The sequence below is a fragment of the Zalophus californianus genome, chromosome 10 (genome assembly GCF_009762305.2).
Source record: "Zalophus californianus isolate mZalCal1 chromosome 10, mZalCal1.pri.v2, whole genome shotgun sequence".
Lineage (NCBI taxonomy): Eukaryota > Metazoa > Chordata > Mammalia > Carnivora > Otariidae > Zalophus > Zalophus californianus.
The window spans coordinates 58,254,790-58,282,365 of NC_045604.1; the positions used below are offsets into that span (position 1 = coordinate 58,254,790).

General features: G+C 41.9%; 1 long non-coding RNA gene across 1 annotated transcript; it reads right to left on the reverse strand.

The window, feature by feature from the left end:
* Nucleotides 1-7,640: 7,640 nt before the first annotated feature.
* LOC113931915 lies at nt 7,641-26,079 on the reverse strand. The gene is made up of 3 exons (XR_003522913.1): nt 26,006-26,079; nt 8,921-9,011; nt 7,641-7,706 (listed from the first exon to the last, which is right to left on the reverse strand). It is a non-coding gene; the product is annotated as an uncharacterized LOC113931915 (long non-coding RNA).
* Nucleotides 26,080-27,576: the final 1,497 nt, after the last annotated feature.

The window sequence follows — 27,576 nt, forward strand, 5'->3', positions numbered from 1 at the left end:
CCGTGCAATTCATTTGTATGCTCATTGCCTTTCCACGTGTCCTTCCCTCGGGACTTCGCATTCCCCCATGTGCAATACGGCAACGCATTTGCCACTCTCGCTTTCCAAAATAATTCTGGACTCGAGTGTTGCTGTCTGCAGTTGCAGGGCTGTCAGCAGAACACAGCCCTCTGTTTGCCGGTAAGGCATGGCTGGAAACGAGTTACTCTGGGTACGGTGTCCCAAAAGGTTGATATCCTGAGGAGGGATGCCCGGGGCAGGTCTGAGCACAAGCAGGGGTTGCCAGAATAAACATTAGCTGGAGGAATTATTTCTAAAACGATTTAGGGATAGAGGATTAGAGAGGGAGTAAGAGGGAGCATGAGTCTATTTTGTTCCAGGAATTACTACAGGTGTTAGGGATGTATCACGGCAAATAAGACATATATAAGAGGGCATATGAATGGTGTAAAGATGACAGAGATGATATATATACAAGAATAAATGAATGAATTAAAGTGGTGACAAAATGTGCGCAGATCAAACAAACCAGGACGAAGTCTCCCTCCTGGTCCGCCACCACCTGGAGAACTTCCCACTGCCACAGTTGGAGGGCAACCGACCTTTCTTTTTCAAAAGCTTTCTTCCTCCCCAACTCCCTCCCCAACCCACCCCAAACAAGCCTACTGAACCGTGTGGGAGAGTCTCAGAACACCACATACCTGCCGATGAAGCAAAAGGCACATAATGTCACATTTCTCAGCGCCCCTTGGTACTGGTTCACCCAACAGTGGGGTTTCTGAAACTAGTTCTAGTCCCCCAGGTTAAACCAGAGCTCTCTGATTTAACAGTTCTGGGCATTTAAAACACAACACAAAACAGAAACGAACAAAACCACACAGCTCATTTTCTAGGCCTTAGATTCACACACAGTCCTCAGAAAAAAAAACCTTCCGTCCCTGCAACCAGCCACACCAGTCTGGGCCTGACTTGTCCCTCTGGCATCCCTGCCCCTGGCCTCCCAGTCCCCAAATCCAGTCCCGGAATGCCTCCTGCCCGCAGAATGTTTTTTTAACAATTACACCTTCTAAAAAAAAAAAAAAAAAACTTATATGGCCTGACCTCACCCCAATGTCCTTTTCTAGAACTTTCCTTCCCAACCCAAGTTGATTCTCAAGTCTGACCTCATTTCAGGCTCAACATGGGCAGTCTTTTCTAACAACCATTCCAGGATTGCACACTTTCTCTGACAACATCACAGGATTTAAATACAGTTTCCTTGGAACTGAACCCATTGGTTGTTTTCTGTCGGTGAAATGAGTCTGTCCAGTCTGATACCTTCCTGGGACCCAGATCACTGATGCAGCTGGGATCAGTGTGTCCGATAAAAGGCAGCTGTCACTTCACATCCTACAAACTGTTTCCACAAAAACTGCCCCCGAATGCTAAAATCTTTCACTAGGGAGAGCTGATTCATGGAATCTAAAATAGGATTTCTGTAGAGCCAAATAATTCTGCTGAGGAAAATAGAAAAAGAAAAACAAGTAGTGACTTCTCCAAATTGTTCCTTTGAGGACAAGTTTCCACAGCATTGGAAACACTGGATGACCAGTTTGGATAAAGGGAATGTTGGAGAAGAAACCCTTGTGGGTCCTGAAAGTCTCTGCAAAAATGCACATCTCTTGAGTGTTCACTGAGACCCTCTCCAGGCAAGAACTATCCAGCTGGAAGCCGAAAACTGGAGCCCGCCAGCCCTGCAGAGACCAGAAGCTGTGTGAACCCGCTGATGGTATCTGTTTCCTGCCATAAATTTAGCAAAATACTTGGTGACAATATCACCATAACCTCTTTGGGACACGGGACTTTGGATCTCATTCCTCCCTGCCCTCCTGGGCACTTTTCATCATCAAGCCTTCTCTCTTATACGTCCGACCTCCTTCTGACAACTGGTTTCTTCCAGTTGACTTTTAATATCTAAACTTTTCACAAGAAAAATGAGCTTCACTCAAACTTTTCTTTGCTGGCTCCTCCTCTCCCTACCCTTCAAATGTTCATTTTCCTCAGGGGTCAGTCCTAAGAACTGCATGATTCTCTGCTCTCTTCTATATCCAGAAAACCTCACCCATAACCCATTGCTTCCATTACCCACCAATGGTAATGATACTCAGGTTTCTCAGCTGACCTCAGCTCCATGCCCATCAGCTCCTGTTAGATATCTCAAAGACACCTCCAATTAACCAGTTAAGGCACCTCCCATATTTCAATCCCCCAAAGAAACAAACAAAAAGGATAATACTCTCTTTTTCTAATATCTCCTGATTTCTGGAATGATACCATCCTTTAGCCATCCACCCAGAAATCATCCTTGGCATCTTCTCCCTACTACTTCCCATGGCCGACCTATCACCAAATCTTATCAATTTACCAACCCCTCAACTCTCCATAAGCCTCCCCACTTCAGGCCTTTCACATGCCATTCCACTGCCTAGAAAGCTCTTCCCTCCTTCTTCTGGTCACCTGGGTCTCAGGTCAGTGATCACTTAGGTAGGGAAGCTGTGCTGACATCTCTGTGGAGGTCAAGTCTCCCATTTACAGCTGGACCTCCAGCGATTACTGTTGCAATTTTATATCTGTTGGCATAGAGATGTGATGGCTCTGTCTCCACGAATATCGTAAGCTCCTGGAAAGTAGTCTGTATTTGTGCACTGCTGCCTGGTTCACACCTACCCTAGTTCCCATCACACAACTATGTGCCATATAAGTATTTGTTTAAAGAATAAATAAACAAAAGAGGTTTCCAAGTTGTTATGAATATGACTGGAGTGATTCCCCAGCACACTGTCACCCTTGGACCATCATCTGGAGCAGGTTTCATCAAAAATCATTCTGTAATTAAGAAGCTAAAGAAAACAAGGTGAGAAATGAGCAAATGCTTTCTTCTTATTCCTCATACCAAGAAAAATAAATTAATTAAAAGGAAAAAATTCCTAAAAGCTTCTTGGGAAATGCCAAACAAAATATGAGGTGACCATGGAGGGCTTGATAGTAAAGGCAGAACATGGCCTCAGCACCAAGAAAGGGCAACAGAGATCTGTATTCCTGAAGCCATGCTCAAAAGACCCCACTTTCTTAGGGCCATGTTTATTCAATCTTGCTCAGTTTGTTAAAAACCAATTCCCAGACAGCGAATTCCATAGATTGACTTTTGGGCAAACGGCCTTGCTTCCATATTTCTCCCAATACGATCCGTGCATTGCCTGCATTATCACGCCCTGGAATGCTTATTAAAAGCACAGGCCATCCCAGACTTATTTTTTGTTTGTTTTTTCATCTCAGACTTATTAATGGTGGGGTCCAGGAATCTGAATTTTAAATACCCCAGATGATTCTCATGCAAGTTAAATTTGAGAGCAGGACTGTGGTTCTAGAGAGTAGACACCAGTGATTTGCAAATACACTGAGCCAGCCTTTACTTGTCTCTTGGCAACCCCCAAGCAATGACAAGAACCTGCCAAACACCATAGTGCAAACCTCTCTCCTGGGGAAGCAAAGATATATCCTGCTTTCTAAATTCTGTAGGAACAGTTTGCTTTAGAAAAAGATCACGTGGACACCAAGGAAGTTGAAGGAAGTTGTTCCTGCTGTGGAGTTAAGCCATTCTTGCTCTTGAGAGCCTCTGGTCTGTGGGCTAGGTCCAGAATTGACCTTGGGAAGCAGGGCCTGTGGGAGACACAGACTTGCAAGGTTTTGGCATTCGGCTGTTAGGACAAGGCTTCAGCCATGGACCACCTCATGACCCTGAGTGGCAGAACACTTCCACATGGACCAAGAGGGTCAGGAGATAGACAGAAGTCAGGGGAGAATGGCTTTGCTTGAAATAAGACAGAAAACCCCGTCCTGCAATAAATCCCTGTCTCCTATATCTATTTCGCTTCAGGTAGGAACATTTATATATACAGTTGTCTCTGGGAGGCATTCATCAATAGAGGTGAAAGCACCATCCACCATAGGAGATGGACCATTATAATAACAAGTCTCCCTTATGGTGTGTTTACTATATGCCTGGAACTCCACCTTCATGGACTATAATTCATGTCCATGAAGAAAAGCAGATGGAATTATTAACACAACACAGAAAGGAAAAGAGTCTGCAAGCTTTAATCATTTGCCCAGGGTCACACAGCTAGAGGAGTGGGGCTGGGATCTGAACCCAGATCTGTGCACTTTCAGCAGGACAGGTGGTAAATTAAATTTATGCAACATCATGACTAATTCCATTCCATCCTCGTCTGAAGTCTCCTCCAGCAGGCTCCTGCAATTCCAGCTTCCCCTCCTACTTCCACATTAGAGCTCTCTCAACCTTTAAGCTCTGCCCAGATCAAGCCAGAACTCGATTTCTTTTTTTTTAACCCCAGCATTATTGAGATTTAAGTGACATATAACATTGTGTAAGTTTAAGGTATACAGTCTGCGATGACTTGATACCCATGTATATTGTGAAATGATTACCACAGTAGGGTGAATTAACACCTCCATCCCCTCCTATAATACCTTTTTGTGTGTGGGTGGTGAGAACAGTTAAGATCTACTCTCTCAGCAACTTTCAAGTATATAACACAATACTATTAACTGTAGGCATCATGCTGTACATTGGATCCCCAGGACTCATTCATGTTATTACTAGTAGTTTGTACCCTTTGACCAGTGTAGTCTCATTTCCTCCACCCACCTCCCCTAAAGAGCCCCTGGCAACCACTATTCTACTCTCTAGATAATGAGGATTCACAGGACTTCCAAACTATTTCTCCAGGTCCTTATTTCCAATCTTCCCTTCATGTGTCTGGCTTTTCTTTTTTTTCCTTGCATGCATCTGTACCTTTTCATCTTCTATATAGCTTTGTCTCAGTTCATACCCCAAAGGGAACATTAACCTTTGTAACCAAGACTTACATGTACAAGCATCCACTTTTTTAAAAGTGCAGGATGTGTCTTAAATATAAGCAAACATTTTATGTGTTGGGCACTTACCATGTGCAAAGTACTATTTAAAGAGGTCAGAGACACAGACTCTGCCCTCAGAGAGTATACAATCAAATGTGCATGGACATAAGTAGCACAAATCAAATGGAAAGTACAAAGAATTACAAAGAGTGGATATCTCCATTAGTTTCATTTTAACATCTCTACTTCCACATGTACCTCATCCTGAATCAATCAACCCAATAACATCTTGGCTGACCTCTTCAGTACAAACCTGCTTCTATCCCAGCCCACCTTGCCTGACCTTTAAAATTCACCTTTATCAAATGCCTCCTCATTATACTTCAAGGCCTCTGCTCAAGGACCTCTGATAGACCACTGCTGTTACTAGATCAAACCCACTGCACTTACAGGACACTGGAGACCATCCTTGACTGACTGACTTCTCTCACTGGTATACGAGTGATTCTGGTGATGTAGCCCTATGAAAAGCAGAAAGGAGAATATCTCGCCTGGCTTCAATGATGTCATGGCTCAGCACAGGGAGTTTGCTTACCCTTGTTTGTGCAATAGATGGTTTTCAGACTATTGTGATTATAGTTGGAATGATTCTGCATCCTGGAGAAGTTGTGCACAAATTGCACTCCGTGCATTGAATCTCGTTTTCTCATCAATTTACCTTGTGCTTCCCAGAGCTATTTTTCTCTTATGTCTATTTCATTGGCAGAGCTTCTATTACCCTGGTTTTCATCTTCTTTCACCCCAGACCCATGATCACTGCTCATCTAACCATCTGTGGATGCACCAAGAAGAAGACTACCGTGGAATAGTTGCAGTCAACCTTGGAACAAACGTGAGCCATTAACTCTTGTGAATAATTTATCTGTTTAAGTTAGTGTATTGAGTTTGCTTAAAGTAGGATCCCATCCTAACTTACCAAAGGAATTTCAAATCTGTTGGCTGGCAATCAGCAGAACCAGGCTGGCCCCTAAAGTGGGCAACAATTAAAAAAAAAATAGAGTACCCTGATGAGAAACTCCCACTTGGATCTTGTTTAAATAAACCAGCTGTGAAAGACCTTTGGAAATCACTGGAAAATAGGAATACAGACTAAGTATTTGCTGACATTGGGAAATTATTAGTAATTTTGTTAGACTAAAATACATTATAGTGATAGGGGAATATGTTCTTTAAGATACATAATAAGTATTTAGGTACGAAATAAAATTGTGTCTATAATTTACTTCAAATTCTTCCGCAGCAAGATGGGTAGGTAGATAGATAGATAGATAGATAGATAGATAGATAGATAGATAGATAGATAAATAGATAGATAAGGTAAATATGGCTAAATTTTAACAATTGTTAAATCTAGGTGATAGATATATGGCTGTTAACTTTATTATCCTCTCTCTACTTTTCTGTAGATTTTTTATAACAAAAGTTTTTTATTGCTACCAAGGCAAGGAAAAGTAATCTAATATTTATGCGCTGGGCCCTTTATAAACACTTTCTCTTACATTATCTTATTAAATATAATGATAACAAGTGAAATACTAGTCCCATTTTATGACTGAGTAAAGATTGAGGCTTAAAGAGATTCATTAGTCGTACATTCAAAAAACATTAAACATCTGTGATAAACCAGACACAGTTCCTGCCCTCAAAAGACTTATTTACCATCCAGCAGAGGCAATCAGCTATGTAAGGTATAATGATAACTTCTGCTCCTTCCATTTATTGAGCACCTAGTATGACAGACACTTTAAGTGCCTTAACTCAATCTTCACAACTACTACCTGAGGTTAGTAGTATTATCACTCCCATTTTATAGATGGGAAGACTGAGGCCCAGAGAGATTAAGGACACTACCCAAAGTGTCATACAAAATGTACAATAAAGTATCATGGGTGCCATGACAGACATATATGCAAGATCCAATAGGACACAAAGGAGGAAATGATCATTCTTCCTGAAAAGGAAGCCATCGGGAAAGGCAACAGGTAGAGGCTAAATGTCAATTCTACCCTACCAGGTGACATAACTGGAATCGGAGCCATGGTGCACCTAACTCAAGGTTTCTCAACCTCAACACTATTGACATTTAGGACTGGATAATTCTTTGTTGTGGGAGGCTGTCCTGTGTGTTGCAGGATGTTTAGCAGCCTCCCTGGCCACCACCTACTAGCTGCCAATAACCACCTCCTACTGGGTCATACAGGAATAATTCAGACATTGTCAAATACCCTGTGGGGAACAAAAGTCAGTCCATAAACTACTCTTTTATCTTTAGCTAAGTGTAAATGGGATCCCCAAAGAATATCTTATCCCAAGGTCCTCCAAAACCACCATGTGACTGTCACTTCCTCAAACAGTATTGATCTGTGACTTTTCCAACACAAAAGATGGGTATTTAGCCTTTAATTAAACTAATCTCAAACTTGGCTATGAAGTCATCTCTAAAGCTAGAGAAGAAAATCATTTCTACACAAAACCTGCCTTTTGCCAGACTCCACTTTCTGGAGCTAAATTTAGTTTTAGTCAGAGGAGAAGGTTCCAAAGGTATTTTGCCTATTTTCCTTCCTGAATTGATGCTTCTGAATGTTCCCAGAATTTGAGAAGAGGATTCTAGTCATTTTCTCATTACAATGTTGAAGAGGTCTTTTGTATATATCCAAGAGCCTTGACAAATTCTTTATGTAGATTTTGAAGGACTTTCCCCATTGAATCAGACATCTTTTCAGCAACTAGAAAGACAAGAGGCACAAAGAGATCCAGTCATCACCCCAGACATTGAAATCATGAGGATCAAGTATATTCAGGCTCCCTCCCTTTCCTATCTTTCCAATTTTAGTATATGTGCTGCTGAAGGGAGCACCCCTTTCCTATCTTTACTTGTATTAACTTACATGTGCTTGCTCTTCAGGTACATGAATGACCTTGCAAGCAACCTTCAAACTGGTGTTTGCAGACTACGTAATTGATAACGATAGTTCTGGAGGCAGGAAACCAACATGAAATACAGTTTCCCAGCCCCATTCCACTCACCAACCAACTCAAACACCGGTCGGTCCCAACAGCACCAAAACTCATGAGATGTTAGATCAGTTCTTCTGAAAATATGGCAGGCGGATAAACATCTAGAAAAACTGAAAATGGGAGCCAGCCCATGTTGATTCACATCAAGGATTCTATCATCATTACTGGCAACACAGGTAAGTGGAATTAGGGCTAGAGAATATTTTTTGCAAGACACCTGTCTCTGGACATAGACTTTATTTCCAATTAAGCCTATCTTTCCATTAGAGTTCCTATCAGGGCTGACACTATGTAGAGATCCAGATATATCTTCTTACATCTCAGGCTGATTTTGTGGGTGTTCAGAGTGGTCTGGTAGACATCCAGCTCAATTCAGGGGACCGGTTGGAATACGGTCCCCAACTCCTCTGCCATCTTTTCCTGAATCTCCTTGATGAGCTGTCTAAAAGAGGCAGAGTTCAGGGCTGATACTATGAAAGGGTGAGTGAGTGATTGTTTGGGTGGAGTGATACCCAAGTGCTAAAAAAAAAGAACTTCGAAAAATACTTTTTTCATCCCCTGACTGATCCCTGAAATTTTTTTAAAGCATACTTCCTTTGGCTTAAGGCTTTGATCTCTGACAAAATGAAACATAAAACAGAGAAAAACTCTTGAAGTGGTTAACGGACATTTACTCTATAGGGTGAATAAATTTCAGATACTAGAAAGAGGTTTGAGAGTGGATATGGCAGTAAGATAGATAGATGATAGATAGATAGATGATAGATAGATAGATAGATAGATAGATAGATAGATAGATAGATAGATAGATAAACAGACAGACAAATGTATTACATATATTTCCCAAAATATTTTGGGAGGAAATATCGGTAAACCTGGCTTAGAACATTTTGCAATCCCGTTCTCCCATCCAAGTACTAACCAGGCCCAACCCTGCTTAGCTTCTGAGATCAGACGAGATCGGGCACGTTCAGGGTGGTATGGCTGTAGACTTGCAATTCCATTCTTTCCACCTGAGAAATAAGAACAATTACACAACAAAATAAGAAGCATTTTCCAGATAATTTGCGAAAGAAGAAAAGACACCTTACCGATAACTTGACTGTAATGGATAGGGAGAGAAAAACAGAGGGAAAGCAGGAAGGACAACTAAGTATGCATCCCCCTAACTTCTCCTAGAGCCTACTCTAGATGCTTTGCATTCTGTGTCCTTTGTACTTTCAGAGGTCAGCAAGCATTTCCATTAATGACACTTTCTCATGCATTGCTGGCGGAATGTAAAATAGTATCGCTGCTTTGGAAAATAGTCTGACAGTTCCTCAAAGAGTTAAACACAGAATTACCATTTAACCTAGCAATTCCACTTCTAGGTATATACCTAAGAAAAATGAGAACATATATCCACACAAAAACTTATACACAAACGTTCACAGCAGTATTTTATATAATATCCAAAAGTACAAACAACACAAATGTCCATCAACTGGTGAATGGATAAACAAAATGTGGCATATACATACAGTGGAATATTATATTGCAACAAAAAGGAATTAAGTACTGACACATGCTACAACATGGATGAACCTTGAAAACATGAAGCTAAGTGAAAGAAGCCAGACATAAAAGACCACACATTGCATGATTTTGTTTATATGAGATATTCAGAAAGGGGAAATATACTAAAGTAGATTAGTGATTGCCAGGAATTGGGGGCAGAGAGGAATGTAGAGTGAAGGATAATCAGTACAGGTTTTCTTTTGGGGGTGATGAAATGTTCTAAAATCAATTGTGGTGATAGATGCACAACTCTGTGAATATACTAAAAACCATGCAATCATACTCTTTAAGTGGGTGAAGTGTATGCTCTATGAACTATATCTCCAAAAAGCTGTTCTAAATAAACAACATTTTCTATTCCCCACTTCCTTCTGGCTGTGCCCCTCTTCCCAAACCCAACACAAATACCACAGGCTTCCTCCTTGACAGGGGTAACAAAAAAGGAGATTCAAGATTAGGAACCTAGAGTGTACAGCCATTAAGGCCCCTTTCAGATCTCAAGAATATTAAATATCTATAGATCATTTACTGTATTATCTTATTGCTGCTATGACAAATTACCACAAACTTGATGGCTTAAAGCAACACCAATTTATTATCTTACAGTTCTAGAGAGCAGAAGTCTGAAATGGTTCTCACTGGGATAAAATCAACATGTCGTCGGGGCTATGCTCCTTCTAGCAGCTCCAAAGGAGATTCTGTTCCCTGTCTTTTCCAGCTTCTAGATGCTGCCTGCATCCTTGACACATGGACCATTCCTCTGTCTTCAAAGTCAGCAGTAAAGAACCTTCAGATTTTTCTCTGACTCTCTTACCCAGGATAATCACCCCATCTCAGATTTAACATAATCATATATGTAAAGTTCTTTTGCCTTATAAGCTAACATATTCAAAAGTTCCAGGGATAGAACATGCTTATCTTTAGGGAGCCATTATTCTGCCTACCACATCTACCATGTCAAGCAAGTGGCTACAGCATTAGAGGGGACAGGGGACCTTAGGTAGAGACCATGGAAGAGAGAGAGAACAGGATAACTAGGTCCTCCACAGCAAATGCCTACAAAGATCACAGACCAGTTCAAGTCTACCCCAGGCACATGATCGGCCCCTCCACCTGTCTCCTTATGGATGTAAGCAAACAATCAACAGAGATAGTTTCAATTTTTCAAAAAAGGAGAAAGAAAAATCGGATTTGTAGTGGTCCTTGAAGGAAACTTAAGAGCCCTTAGAAAAGACAGCAGTGATCTCTAGGAACAGGGACCGGTTCATGAACAAAGATCAAGACCTGACAGTTATACCTTCCTTTTTCTTTTGAAAGGGACACTCCAGCTGAGAAATATGGAGATGCAGCATATCTGATCTACTTCAAAGTGTCAAGTTTGAGAAATTTGGCCTACAATGTAAGGCAATTCTCTACATAAACAATGGGCTAAATAAACTTAGTTTAAAGGATATTAATGAATGGATTGGTGTCATCTAGTGAGTAACATTGCATTATCACTGGTTTAGAGGAATGAGTATCATGCTTGTGGATGATGGAAGCAGAAGGGAGACCATGAACAGGATGCCTGGGTGTACAGGTGCAATACAGTCGGATTAGATCCTGGGCGCACTCAAGGACAAAAGAGGCTGGGTGCTAGGTTGAGGCCTGATCATCAGGGGAAGTGGCATGCTCAGAACTCTGCTTTAGATGATCTGTGATACTAGAAAAATAAAAGATACTGAAATGGGTAAAACCTAATGTGAAAATACCAAAGTTCAAAAAGGTTACTGGACACGGCCGCTTAGAGATGAGAGTAAAGATGCCTATACACCTGCAGATGGATGAAGCCACAGGGAAAGGCACCAGTGGGCAAGGAAGTGGTAATAAAGGAAGACAGGAGGCATGATTAAGGAGTAAAATTTCAGGGAAGCTATGAAAGGACAGGGTCAAGCGGACAAGTGAAAAAGCAACTGCAAGATGACAGAAGAATGATTTAGTAAATTATAGCACAACAATCACATAATAAGACCACAGTCATTAAAATGAGGTTCTCAAAAATATTTAATGGCATGGGAAATGCTCTCGATAGAATATTTTTCAAGTGTTCTTCAAACTAATGTACAGTAGAATCCCAATTTTGTGATTTTTTTTTCCTAAAGTGTGGCTAGGGGAAAAATCAGAGACCTCAACCTTAACATCTCTGGGAGGTAGGATTGTGTATGATTTTATTTTCCTTTCTCACATCTCCACATTTTCCAAATATTCTACAATGGACACGCATCACTTTCAAGATCAGAAAAATAACTACACAGCACAGGGAGAAGAGTTGGTACTTTAGGAGGAAAGCTATCTTTTTATCTCAGACAATATAGAAGAAGTTCTTGCTAAACAACGTGTGTAGGAGCAGAAATACTTGGAGAAAGAATGGGAAGTGGTGTCAATAAGGGAACTCGTGCTAGACAGATGTTTCAGTCAAATCAAGAAGGCCATATTCCTTTGAGGGTATTTCTGCAAAGAGCCAATTTTCCCCTTGAGTAAAGCAGACATTTTTATTTTGTGTTCATTTGGGAACTTTAGAGCCTTTTAAATGAGGACTGTCAGGAGGAAGCATGCTGAAATTAATCTACAGTCCAGCTTCTCTCCAAACTTAACAAAAATCATTAGGAGCCACATGAGCCTCTGCAGGGGCTGACTACCTACGTGAATAAAGCAAAGTGGGGCAGACCTCTCCATTTCACTAGTGATCATGCCCAGCCACTCTGACATCAGCTGTCACTTATTGGCAGTATATCTGCCCTGCAAATTATGCAACCACCAGTAAGTAATAGCCCATGGCCTGCCAATGGTCAAATCTGCCTCTGCTGTGTCATCTGAAAAATGAAGGCATGCTTTCCACATCTGAGGGTAAGGCAGTAATACTCAAATGATGTAAACTTAGGAATTACCAAAGTGCTTCACCACTATGCCCAATTAATCCAGCAGTCTGTCAGTGGCACCAGGAGGATGTTTCCCGCTGGAGTCTGGTTTTCTTCATTGCACACATCCTAATTTCCTGTTAAAATGGTCTCTCAAGAGAACTCGTGGGTCCAGCACCGTCACTTCACAAGTAAGGAAACTGAGGCCCAGAGAGATTGGTTGGCTTCCCCAAAGTGTCCCAACCGGTTGGCGGCAGAAGCAAGGAGAGGAACCCAGCCCACAGACACCAGACTGCTTCTCCTCTCTCCCTCACGCCCCTCATCAGCCCTTGGGAGAAAGGGGTGCCGGGATAGTGGAATGGGCAGCACACGCATCATCCAGTGGAAATGGTGAAGATGCCAACTGGGAAAGCAGAGCATTGCCACAAGAGAAGCAGATAGGCCCCAGGGACAAAAAAAAAGATGTGCTACCCAAAGGAATGTCAGTCCTGATGATCCATAGTAAAACCTCTGGGATAAATCCATTTACATACTTCCTAAAACCCATTTGTATCTTGAGCCAGTACCACCTCAAGCATTATCACGTGCCATATATTTACTACCAATTTTTTCTAAAATAACACAGTACCACGGGCCCTTTCTGAGAACCACTGCCCTGGCATTCTCATCAACCTAGAGTATAAGCCAAACTAATAATAATAATAATAATAATAATAATAATGTCCCTGACCACACAATACTGATGGATGCACTGAGCTCAGACTAGGCAGCATTTGGCATGGCCATGGCGGCAGATACTAAAAAGTCTAAAAATTTGGGTAAGCAGAGGATTAAAGTGAGGTATTACAATTGTTAAAAAGAGAACCACAGGCCCAAAATGTAGTCACTCATGTCAGGAGCACCACATCAGCAAACCAAGTTTTAATACCTAATCCAACTACAGTTTCCACCCCCCACCCCCGCACCAGGAATGTGACCTTTCACCAGCCAACAAGGGAATTTCATGATTGGCACCAGGAAATGGACTGATTAGGCCCCTTCCTCTCATTAGAAGTGCAACCTGGCCTAAAACAATGCATCCTTTACTAATGATTTCTTCCTCTATTCCCTCTGTGCCTTTAAAAACCTTTCTTTTCTACAGCTCAAGGGAGCTCCTTTCTATTTGCTAAATGGAATGCTGCCCAATTCATGATTTGTTGAATAAAGCCAATTTGATCTTCAAATTTACTCAGATGAATTTTGTTTTTTAACACAGTGAAATGGAAGGCATGTCATTTCTTAGTTGAGTCTGTCTCAAAATGGGATACCTAAATTTTCCGTACAGGATTGTTTCAAAAATAAAAAGAGATTATATACGTAAAGCTCTTAGCATACTATTTAACATGAAGTATTCAATAAAAGTAACTACTATTATAACTACTGAAGGCAATCTGTAATTACAGTTTTAAGAAGACAGGGAAACTGGTAATAATTTTTTTTAATTTTCTATAATTTCATTCCTTCCAGAGGAAACTTTTAGCTACAAAAATATTAAAAAAATAAAAACAAACTGAACCAGAACAACATTCCTAAAGATTAGAGATAGATTTTTTTGTTGCTGTTGGCCCACTTAAACCCCGACATCGAATGGTATCAGTCCCAGGCTAGTAAATCTGAATGCACTTGTTTTCAGAGTGGCCTGCAGACAGAAGGAAGCAGATGGGCACCCAGGCAGTTACCTATAGACACTCCACACCTTACCCCGGGCCATGTTGACCAACCAGACCCTGGAGAGAAGCAGGTACCACACTCCACTGACCTGGTGTTTTTCTAAATGGTATTAAAGAAGCCTATGGAGAAAAGTGCTTCTTCACTTGCTCTATAGGAGTGTATCCACAGAATTAGGCTCAAGGAGCACCTGGGTGGCTCAGTCGGTGAAGCGTCTGCCTTCCGCTCAGGTCGTGATCCCAGGGTCCTGGGATCGAGCCCCGCATCAGGCTCCCTGCTCCGCAGGGAGTCTGCTTCTCTCTCTCTTTCTGCCCCTCTGCTTTCTTGTATTCTCTCTCTCTCTCTAATAAATAAATAAAATCTTTTTTAAAAATCAAGTTCAAAGTAAAAAAGACAGTCAGATGTCCCTGATGCCCTTTCAGTGCCGAGTGTATTAATATGCTAAACAGCAAGCTCACAAAGCCAGCTCCAGGGTGTCTGAGCTACCTCCTCAGCAAGCCTGCAGAGACGCTGCAGCAAAACTCTGCATTGCACCTTTCCAGCAGACATGAAAGCTCTTTAGAATATTGCCTATTTGTCACAGCAAGAGACCGCTGACACTTAAAATACTCCAACAGTCTGAGGTCAATGATAAAATTATTGTAGTAGAAAATTAAGGTATTTCCTACAAAATGCATACCCACATATCCTGAAATACTGTGTCATGGATTAACGACTGAATTGCTAGGCTCCCCAGGCTTCCTGCTCCCGGCGTTGAGCGGCGAGGCCACAGAGGCACAGTAACAAAGCCTTCAAAGGTCCCCCATGTGTCACATGTTCTGAGAAGCCCACGCATGAATGACTTCACTTCATTTTCACAATAACCTTGCCAGGTAGGAATTATATATCCATTTTTAAATTAGTAAAGGGAAGCTCAGAGAGTAATTTGTTCAAGTCCCCATAACCAACAAGAGGCACAATAGGATTCAAGCCCACCTTTTGTCCACTCTGTCACCCTGTCTTCCCCACTGCTAGCCACAAAATCACTGCTTCTTTAACCAACTCAACCACCCTTCACCACACATTGGCTGATCAGGTGCGCTGGGAATTGTGAAAGGTGCTGTGGGGTCCCAGATAAGACAGAGATGGACCCTATCTTCCAGAAATTCACAGCCTAGTCCTAGAGAGGCAGGCATGTAAATAAACTATTACAATGCAAGATTTGAAAAAATGCAGCAGCTAAAGTAGGGGAAAAAAAGAAACTTTTAGTAAAACTTGAGGACATTTGATTTCCAGCCCACTGTTTCTTGCATACACACTTGCAGGTTCAACTGCAGAACATTATTATAGAATAGGAATCCTTTGAAGAAAACTGGAGATTACGTTGCCTGGTCTCTCCTTCTGCAACTGAGGAAATTCAGCCTAAAAAAGGAAGGCAACTGGCTGAGATATGCAGGGTTCTTGACTCAGAGTCCAGTGCTCTGCCCAGCACAGCAAATGCCATCCCAGGTCATCACTGACTCAGACAGCTGGAAAAAATTGTGGGTAACAGCCCATATATGTGGTCCACTTTTTTTCCATCTCACCCTCTCCCCAAGGGAAAAATATATAAGCTAGCCTTTGGGAGCAATATAAAGAATTATAACCTATGAGTGAAAATAAAATATTTGGAACTTCTGGTTATCTTAGGAGGTGGGCGGAGAGAATGAAGGAAGGAGAATATGGATCATAACGGTGCTAAGGGTACTGTTCTCAGGCAAAGCAAAAGCTTCCACGACCTTGCCCGGAACCCTTTTTTCCTTTGATACTTTTGCCTCCTTCCTTTGAGGTCTACAGATTTTGACATTTTTCCTCTACATGAATTTGTTTTTTGTTAAACTCACAGTTAGTACCTGCTGGGGTAAATATTCACACCTGTCCACAGTCTAGTAAGATCCTTACAGGTTATGTGGCAGCTGTGAGTGTGTGCCTCGCAAACCTCCAACTATACAGAGCACAACGGACAAGGGCCCCAGCCCCTGAGCTCTGGAATCCACTGCACGAATGCACCACTCGCACCTGTGACTGAGTGCGGAAAGAATGCTAAAGCACACCCACTCCTGAGAGACACAGGACTCCCCTGGAAGCTGGCTTTGGCTTGAAGACTCTCAATGGCCTTCTTGAACAATTCTTGGACTCATGGCAGTCTAAGAAATTCCCCCAACTTCTTCTCCCCTTCTCTCTCACTTGAGATCAGACTTGCATTTTGATTTGTCAGCTCTCTTAGACTTTCTGACTTCTTTCTCATTTTTCCTCACAGACATTTCCTCTAATAAAATTCTGGCACATTTCATCTTGTCTTGGCATCTGCTTCTGGGAGATGCCCAGACTAACACAAGTTAACAGAGGGAGTCCACCGGACAAATGAGGACAGCACCAGTCCGCCATCAATCCCACCAACACTGCACCTTAGATTTCAGCCCCTGTTATGGGCGGAGCTGTGTCTTTCTAAAAATTCCTATGTTGAAGTTCTAACTTCCAGTACTTCAGAATATGGCTGTATTTGGAGATAGCATCTTTAAAGAGGTAATTAGGTTAAAATGAGATCATTATAGTGGGCCTTAATGGAATATAACTGGTTCCTTATGAGGAGAGATTAGGACACAGCATGAATGAGGGAGGGCCATGTGAGGACACAGGGACACTTGGCCATACACAAGCCAAAGAGAGAGGCCTCAGAAGAAATCAATTCTACTGACACCTGGTCTTAGACTTGTGGCCTCCAGAGCTATGAGAAAATAAATGTCTGTTGTTTAAGTCACCCAGGCTGTGGTAGTTTGTTATGGCAGTCATAGCAAAGTAATATAGCCTCTTTATATTTTATGGCCTGAGATGCCTTCCATTTTCTTTGAGGCAGCCTGTTTCTCCAGTCCAGTCCTGTGTGGGATCCCTCATCGACCTCACAGGGAGCCCCTCCAATTTCTTGCACACAGAGGACATACACAACACACCCAGCACCCTGATAACAGGGCTTCACGTTAAAGGGTCTTGATGATCTGTCTCATATTAAGGATAAGCAAATGAGAAACACATTGTCCACTGCTCCTGGCACTGAGGAGTCTACAACAGAGTTAAGAATGAAATTCAACACCATTCTGGCTTTACAATAAAAAAATTGAACAGGGACATAGAAGGTTGGGAGAAAGCTGTCGATATACGAGCAGCAGTTAAAGCAATACTCTAGCCTCTGAAGAACCAACAGCTGAAATGCCAGAGGCTTAGAGAAGGAAGTGCTCATCCACCCAAGGATTCTGTCTTGGGACTTCATCACTTTCCAAAATGACTCTGAATTCCACAACCAACCTACACCCACAGTGGAGGGTATGAATTTGTTTGAAATTTCAGGAAGTCTTTTGGAATAAGGTTCTCCTGAAGAGTTTTAATTTCACTAAGGATTCTCTCAGAGTGGATGAATAAGAATGAATTTCTTGTTGGTAAAGTGTTTTTTTGGTGAGGGAGGGGAATCTCTTTTCCTTTGATGCTACTATTTTATGCCATTCTACCAAGGTTCCCAATGGCTATCCGCCTGTCTGTGCAAGATGCAAACTAGGTTCATGCATGCTTTTATCTCGGCCTTTCCCATTTTGAGAACACTGACTTCTGACTACACCCTGATCCTCTATTTCCCTTCACAAGCTACCAACCACCTCATGCAGAAGAATGCCCCCCAGAACCATTTGTCACAGGTCTTCTGTGGAAATCATCACCCTATCACTTTCAGATTCTGGTTCAGAGAGATCGAAGGAGATGTTGCCTGACTATGTAACTCATATCTGGTCTCAATAAAGGCTTTCATGAATTGAAAAAAGTGCTGTACATATAGATGAAGACTAGAAAGCAAAAAATTTTAATGCAAATAATTCTGTGAAGGTGATGAGATTAAAGGTGTGTGTGTGATTTTAAAATTTTCTTTAATATGGGGCGCCTGGGTGGCTCAGTGTGTTGGGCACTGCCTTTGGCTGGAGTCATGATCCCAGGATCCTGGGATCTAACCCCGCATTGGGCTCCCTGCTCAGCAGGGAAACTGCTTCTCTCTCTCCCTCTGCCACATCCCCTACTTGTGCTCTCTCACCCTCTCTCTGTCAAATAGATAAATAAAACCTTTAAAAAGTGAAATTTTCTTTAATGTATGAATGTCTATAAAATCAAAAATGGATAAACTAGTGTAAATTAAAAATTCATCACTGCTGACTTGTTTCTTCTGAGCCAAGACCAGGTCTAGAATTTTAGTGGGACAAAGTCCAAAATCTTATTTCTGGCTCTAGACTTCTTGTCCAAGGTCCAGTTTCCTCTTCTTTGCCACTCCTTTTCTCTCCAATTCTTTTCTCTCCCCTTATTTGAGGCCATCCCTGCGGAATTGAAGAGTGCTGAGATACGATATTAGGAGTATCCTTGCTATTCACTTTTCCTGGAATGAAAAGTGTCCTTCTCCCACCATCTTAAGGTCTGCTCAAATGTCAACCTCTCAGTAAGATCTTCCCTGATCACCCTATTAAAATTTACAAACCATCCCCCAACCCCCAGCACTCCATATCCCCTTTTCTGCTTTATTTTTCTTAGCTCTAAATGTATTGAGAACCAAGGTTTTTCTGTTTTGTCTACTGCTCTTTTCCCAACATCTAGAACAGCTCCTGGAATATTCTTAGAGACTCAGTAATTATTTGTTGAATGAATGACGGAAATAATCCCTTAGTGTGGGAAATTTGGTTGGGGCTCCTTGTCTCAGACCACTTTATAGCCACTTGCTGCCAGAATCCCATCATCCAGCAAGGGACTCTCTTGGGTGAAATACTGGCAATCTATCTCAAGGCTAGCCACCTTTCATGATGTACAATGAATGGATCTACAGGAAATATATGCTTCAGTAACAGAGATGCATCTTCTTTCTTAATAATAGAACTTGCATGTTTATCTGCCCAACAGAGAGAAAGATTATACTTACTAGCCTCCCTTAAAGCTAAGAAAGACCATATAACTAAATTCTGGCCAATGAGATATAAGCAGAAGTGCTGTATGAAAATCCCAGGAAATAATCTTAAATAAGACAAGTACACTATTCTTTATTTCTTTCTCCTTTTTGATGGCCAGAATATGAATGTGATAGCTAAAGTTTGAATAGCCGTGCTAGACCATGAAGTAGAAACCTAATGCCAAACATTTAATAGTGGTATGATAGAAGGAGCCTAAGTCCTTGATGATTGTGGGCCATCTGTACTAACTACCTATATATTTTTCTAGAAATGTATCTATTTCATCTATATTGTAAAATTTGTTTGCATAGTTATTCATAATATTCTCTTATTGTCTTTAGAATATCCAAAGGATCTGTAGTGATGTCTTCTTTTTTATTCTTGATAATGACCATGTCTTCTTTCTCTCTTGATCGGTCTTGCCAAATGTATATCAATTTTATTAGTCTTCAAAGATTTGACTTTTGGATTTGTTGATGATCCTTTCTATTGATATCTTTTCTATTATCATTATAACTGATTTCTATTGGGGGAGTGTTATTTAGCTATTTTTTACATTTTCGAATGTGGGAATATAAGCTTTCTCTAGATACTGCTTTAGCTACATCTTGCAAATAATCATATGTCATATTTCCATTATCATTCAATATATTTTCTAAATTCCAATTCTTGTTTGTCTCATGGGTAATTCAGAAGTGTATTTTTTAGTTTCCAAAAATATGTGGATATTCTAGTTATCTTTCTTGTACTTATTTGTAGGAAAATTGCGTCATGGTCAGATTCTATACAAATACAATTCCTTTTCCACCCATTATATAATAAATTTTTAGAAATATCCTGTGTGTGTTTGAAAAAAACTCTATTCTACTTTTCTAAGAAATTGTTCTATAAATTACCATTAAGTCAGATTTGTTCAATGTGTTATTCAACTCTTTTAAATTCTTACAGATTTTTGTCTACTCTATCAATTACTCATAAATGTGTAGTAAAATTATCCACTATGACTGTGAATTTGTCTACTTATCTCTGAATTTTTGGTAATTTTTACTTTATATATTTGAGACTATGCTATTTAGAGTAAGTAAATTTAGAAATGTTTTATAAACCTGGTGAATTGTCCTTTTGCCATCAATTAGAGATATGTTTATTTCTAATAATGATTTTTTTTCTTAAAGTCTGTGGTGAATTGTCCTTTTGCCATCAATTAGAGATATGTTTATTTCTAATAATGATTTTTTTTCTTAAAGTCTGTTTTATCTTATCTTAATATAGCTACTTTGGCTTTTGGTTTTGGTTTTAATTTGTAAGATATAGCTTTTTCTATGATATTAGTCTTTCTGAATATGTTTTACCTGTGTCTCTTGTAAAGAGTATATAGTTTCCTTTTTAAAAAACTGCTAATTTTAATTAGCATATTTTCTCCATTTATACTTAACATAATTACTGATACATGAGCACTTATCTGTCATTATATGCTCCTTATATGTTCTGCCTATTCTACATTTTCCCTTATTTCCTGCTGCATTTGAATTGATTATATTTTAATTATTCTGTTTTCTCCCATCCAGTGGTTTGTAAGCCATACACTGTTTTTGAATTCTCTCAGTGTTATCCTTGAAATTATCAGATGCATGTAGGCTTATCAAAGTTTAATTAATTAATGTTAAATTAATTTTCTTCCCATCATCTTGACAATGCAAAGAACTTAAACATTTTTAACTCCATTCTCTAACCCTTATCTAATACCCACTTGCATACTCCTGCTGTCCTGCATTTAATTTTGTATTTATTTTTAAATTCCAAAAGGCATGACAATGATGATGATGATTTCTTTATATAATATTCATGTATAGCAATATTCATCTCCATTTACCCACATATTAACATTTTTATTCATCTTGAATTCTTGCATTTCCAACCTTTCATCTGGCATCATCTTCTTTTTTGCCTGAAGTTTACTCTTTAGTATTTCCTTTACTGCTGATGTGCTGGTGACAAATTCTCTGTCTCATTTTGTATGGAAATGTCTTTATTCTCCCTGTTTTTGTTAGTACTTTTATTCTCTCAGCATTTTGGACATATCAGTCCTCTGTATTTGGGCCCCGAAGGCAACTGTTGGCCTGTTGCTTTTTTCAAGGTAATCCAAGGTATTTCCTTGGTCTTTCTTACTATAATATGCCATGCATGGATTTCTTTTTATATATTGTGTTCAGAATGTATTGGGTTTCTTAAAGTGATGGATTAAAATCTTTCATCAGTTTTGAAAAAATGCTCAGCCATTATCTCTTCAAATATCAATCCTGTTCCATTAGAAAAATTTGACAAATGCCATATTTCCCTCCCCTCTTTCCGAGATTCAAATTAAATGATTGCCCTACCTTCTCTTTATATTCTCCATGGTTATGGAAGAGAGTCATATATTGTTTTTAGTGTTTTCTTACAATAAAGATCATCATTATTAGCATTAGCCATTTGCATTTTTTAATTTGCACTTTTTCATTTTAATGTTTCCTCCCAGACCAAAACGAAGTAATTGCTTTAGATGCTTTGAAATTACTATGCTTTTCAAATATTTATTCTTTTCATACAATTAACTCCTCCTCTCTCTAATGCTAGCAACACTGACAATGGTCTTAGCTGGTCTTACCAGACCTTACCCAGATTCCTGAAGCCTTGCCATGCGCATGACCTCATTCTCCCTCCCAGAGTCTCTTAATCTTTAGCAAAAGGGCAACTGAAAAGAAACCTTAGCACGGGGGCACCTGGGTGGCTCAGTTGGTTAAGCGACTGCCTTCAGCTCAGGTCATGATCCTGGAGTCCCAGGATCGAGTCCCACATCGGGCTCCCTGCTCAGCAGGGAGTCTGCTTCTCCCTCTGACCTTCCCCCCTCTCATGTACTCTCTCTCTCTCTTTCATTCTCTCTCTCAAATAAATAAATAAAAATCTTAAAAAAAAAAGAAACCTTAGCATGCCTGGTTTAGGGAGAAGGAAAAAGGGGATACAAAAGGAAGGCTCTAATTTGCTACAGAGAATTAAGATAAAGGTTTTTTGTTGTTGTTTTGTTTTGTTTTTAAAGTTTTGTTCAAGTAACAAGTGGCTTACCTCTAAGGAGTAATCCATTCAATTGTTAACTCACTAGGATGGGTTACTTTCTCAAATTCAGGACAGTAATTTGGTGGGGAGTCGGGGGGAGCAGAGAAAATGGGACAAGTCAATGGCCAAGTCAGTAGATGTTGGGTGTCTGGAGAGTGGAGAAGGAGTCAGAGCTAAAAAGAGACTAGAGGGGGAAAGTCACAAAGAGTTATGGCTGGGGATGACAAACCAAAATACCACACTCACCCCATTTTCCCCAGCCCCTCCATCTCCTGTTTTTGCAGCAACAACACTTCTACCACCCCTGAGGTCTCCTGCCCAACCAATCCCCCTTACCCATTCCTCTCAGGAGAACCCTGTCTCTTCCATGACGAGGAAATCCCTTCATCTACTACCACATCTCTCTCCTTTCCTTCCCTGCCCTTCCCTAGGTCCCCTTCTCTCCTCCCCGCTACTCCCTCCTGGGCATCAGTGTTCACTCACACTGGAGGGACTCTTTCCTGAGCTCTATACTCAATTCCCACTTACTTGTCATCCATACTTGTATTTCTCAAAGGCACTTAACATCTTCCCTACTCTTTAAATCTGGGTCTCCTATTATGTATTCTCTTTTTCAGTAAATCATCCCCAAGTCTCTCCAGTCACATAAAGCAGAAATTGAGGTTCTTTCTTCATACCTACTATTCCTCAAACCTATATCTGGTTCATCTTCCTAACCTGACCCCCAAGCTCCTAAAACATTTCTCAAGTCTGTCTCTGTTTATCTTCTTAGCCACTACCCAGTGACCTGCTGACCCATCTGCCTACATGGACTTTGCTGTCCCATCCATTTCTATAGCAATCACCAACACCTCTATGAAAATGCAAATCTGACTCTATCACTCTTTTGCTAAAAATGCATCAGTGATTCCTTAATGATCTTAGGAAAAAGAACCCAAAATCCTTAAAATAGTGTAGTAACAGGAATCCTATTTTGAAACATATACACACACCCACACACTTATCTTTTGCTTTCCCAAAGAAGTTCAAGTATCCCTAGATGGCAAAGCATCTATCTACTAGGGAGAGATTAGGATTTGAAAGGAAGAATGCCAAGAAAGGGAACGGGAGTTGATACCCACATTTTTTTATTTCAAAATGGGGTTTTGCGTCAAACCAATAGCCGTGCAAGGGAGAACTTTCTGAATTCCTTTATCCTCTCTTTTGGCTTAATTCAGAATCAACACTGGCTGTCCACATCACAGGGTTCTCCACAGCACAGAGAGGGTTCCCCTTGCAAAGGCCATTTGGGGAAACAAAACAGAAACACAGCAAGAGCTGGGGTCGGGCTGAATCATCCAGGGGACAATTGTTGGGCTCTAACCAATTACAGTGAGGGATGGAGAGGAAGGGGAGGGAAGGAGAGAGGCCCAGCTACAAGGTGCACAGGCAGCCCACCACAGCCACCAACATCAGCAGACCATACGGCGGCCAGAGAGACAAGGGTCACTGCTGCAGAGACCAAAAGAGGCAGAGGACAGTCCAGGTCGCTTTAGGGCTCCAAGGTCCCTTTGTCACTTCTGCAACAAGCACCAAGTAAGCCAAAGTCCACCCCAATACTCTTAGGAGCCAGCCTGAAAAGTTGCAGGTAAGAGTAGCCAAATCTTAGCATGTTTACTCAAAAAAAGGACTATTTATATTTTTATTTCACAGTAAGTTTTGAAACTGAAATTCTTGCTCCTCAGCAGATGGAGTTTCTGAGAAAGACCAAATTAGATAACAATCCCCCTGCCACACACACACACACACACACACACACACACAAGAAAAAAGAGAAGGAGGGCGGGGGATGTGGGGCCGGAAGGAGGAGAGGCAGAGGAAGGGGAGAAGGAAGAAGGGGAGGGGGAGGGAGGAGACCATCACTGCTCCTCACCCCGAGCTGCAACTTAACTGGCACCTCTGGCTACAATGTCCTGGAAGCCCTGCGTTCCACCTGCTGGCAGCCCCACCAGCCACTTCTCACACCCCTCTCTCCCTCACTCCATTCTCAAGACACACTGGCCGCCTTTCTTTTTCTCAAACCAGCTGTGGTCCGTCCCACCTCCGGATGCTTTCCTGCGCAGCCCTATTCCCTCTTCCCTGGCCACCACTACATCCTGCCCAGCTAACAGGACTCTTTGGCCCCGCCTCACTTTCCCGAGGAAGCCATCCCAGAACCCCACTCCCTGGCCCCACACTCCCAACTGCACCAGCTCAGAGGCCCCCAGCTTATGACCCCAGAGCTCCCTGAACTTCTTCCCATTGCCGTCTTCCCTGTTGGCAATCACGGTGCGGTTAGCTTGTACCATGAATCCTGCCAACCCGGAGACAATAAGCCCCATGCTGGTAGAACTGCTTTGCTCACCATTGCATCTCCAGGGTCGAACATACAATAGGCAATTAATCTTTATTGAATAAAAGAACCGCTCAATAAATGAATGAATATGTGAACAATGCAATCCGTTCAAAAATGTAACGGGCTGCCTTGTGAGAAAAGTGGGCTCCATCCCCTCACATTGAAGCCTGGTGGGATGACTGCCATCGGGGACACTTTAGAAGCAGAGCCTGCACTGGATGGATGGCCGAGTGCACACCTCTCAGGTTTCATCCATCTCAGAAGTCTCCTACTTCACTGTATTTATGCATTCCCAGAGTTAGTGCAATTTCCTCAAACCATGAGGGTGTCCAAGGCATATGGGCCCAACGTGTGCCTGAGACCAGAGGACAGCTTTCTTCAATGCAGGAAGAGGAGAATGAACATCTGTCTATGCCCCTGGTGGTTTGCAAGCTGGTCACCCCAAGGTGGTGTGACAGTGTGGTGGCACAGAGGGAGCACCAAGGAGAAAGATCCCACAGACCTGAGCCAATTACATTAGTTAAAAAGTCACAGAGCAGTAAAGGAACCCGGAGGGTAAACTCTAAGCATGTGTCTACCTGATTTTATTCCCTTCTGATTGTAAGCTATTTTGAGAGAATGTGGACACCATCCCTATCCCACCGCCCACTACCATGTTCTGCACATACTGGATACTTGACATATGTCCAATAAGTGAAAGTGAGCAGACAAACTTCATCAGTGGGTATCTTTTGTTGCCTCCCCATCAGCTGCTGCTGCTCAAGATGGTGTGTGTGTGTGTGTGTGTCTGTGTCTGTGTCTGTGTCTGTGTGTCTGTGTCTGTATGGATAGAGTGCATATGTATGGATGGGCGTGGGAGAAGCAGCAGAATTGAGGCACCAACTTGTATCCAACATAAAAATGTTTTATGTCGGTGTCAGCAGCAACACGGATGCTACACATACCACATGCAGAGAAAGACCCTCTTACAGACACAGCCCACGACGCAATCCCCACTGGCGATGTCTATATCCGAAAGGCTAATGATGTTTTTCCCAAATCTTAAACTATTTTGCTTCCGAAAACCTTATTAAAATGAAAATGCTCTTGGAAGGGGAAGGGCTTAAGCTTCTATGCTTTGCATTTTAGAGAGGATTGTGATGGGTAATTAAGAAAGGCCTGGACTATCAGACACCAGATTATGAGTGGAACAAGCGAGATAAGAGGGTGGGAAAACCCCGCATACAGAGACCTGCCAGGGGTGGCCCTTGTCACCTGTAAACATCATTTTCACAAACTTGCTTGCGAGGCCCAGGGGATAACTGCTTCTCCTCGAAGGAACACTGCCGATCTCTGAGATAAATGGATGTGCTCAGTTTGGTTTAGATTAAAAGGAAGCGTGCTGGGCTCACTTGAGGTTTCTCTGATCAAGGGCAACAAGCAGCATCTTGGAGGCTCTGCAGCATTGATGGTTGCAGTCTGGCCATTTCCTGTTGTGAGAGATAAGGAGCAGCAGCAGGGGAAGCCGCGTATTACTCGTGGGATGAGGTCTGCATCACTGCTCCAGGGAGCTCAGGACCCCTGTCCCCACCCCCCACAGACAGCCTGTGCAATGTCAACTTTGGGGAGGGCCCAGGACGTGGGTGTACAGAAAGAAATGAAGGATGAAGAGAGGAAAACAAAGAAAGACAGAGAAGGAGGACAGGTTAAGCATCTGGAAAATTACTGCAGTCTCATGGCTTTTGCAGCTTCAATGCCAGGATGAGTCATCAGCTGGTTGCCTAGGCAACAGCTATCTTCCTTCTGCTGCTGATCAATTTCATCTGCACAAATGTCCCATGAAACTGTGAACTGTAAAGATAATATACCCAAGACACAGAGAATCCTGCCAAACGAGGTCTGCATTTCAAGTGTTCTGAGCCAGACCTTATGGATGCCTAACCATCGTCTCTGTATCCCACCCCTGGCCCCATTCGCGCACACACACACACACACACACACACACACACACACACACACACACACGGCAATGAGCCAGAACAGGGGTCAGGGGTATAGGCAGGAGGAGATGGTCACTCTGCTTTATTCTGGTTATCCCAGGATCATAACAGCCCGATCTCACTGTACCCCCTTAAAGACGGAATGGATACGTGGTCATGCTCTCATTTTATGTCTCCAAACAGTTCCCTGGATGATGAAATACAGCCACGAGGGCAGTCAGGAGCAACTCGAAGGGTCAGAGCAGGGGACAGTGGCCTCTACCCTGAGTCCTCCAAAGACATTGCTGTCACCTTCTAATACTTTCTTTTTCCTCCCAACACTTGTCACCACATACAATACACTAGTGACATAATTGCTGGGGCGCCTGGGTGGCTCAGTCAGGTAAGCATCTGCCCTCGGCTGGGGTCATGATCCCAGCGTCCTGGGATGGAGCCCCAGGTCGGAGTCCCTGCTCAGCAGGGAGTCTGCTTCTCCCTCTGCCCCTCCCCCACAGCTCGTGCTCTCTCTTGCATGTGTGCTATCTCTCAAATAAAGAAAATTGTTTAAAAAATTAAAAAATAAATTTAAAAAAACCAAATACATACATAATTGTTTTTGTCTTACCCACCAGAGCATATGCTACTTTTGGGTAGGAACCTTATTTGTCCTACTCACCACTGTATCCTTATCTCCTGGCCTAACTCATCATCCTGCACACAGTAGGTGCTCAGTAAAAGTTTGTTGACTGAACAAATGGATGAATAAATGAAGAGCAATATTTTTGGACCACCTCACTGATAAGGCCACCCTGGAAAAATATAGTCAATCAGTATAGTCAAACCCCCTTCTGATGGGGCTAACATCCTTGGGACTTCTGCCGACAAGACAACACCTACAATATGACAAATCGGGAAACCATCAGTGTCTGTGTTTTCCCCATTCTCCCCCCACAGTTTAGGGTGTGAAGAACTCAGGAAAGACCTTGTTCCGGCAGAAAGCCAGA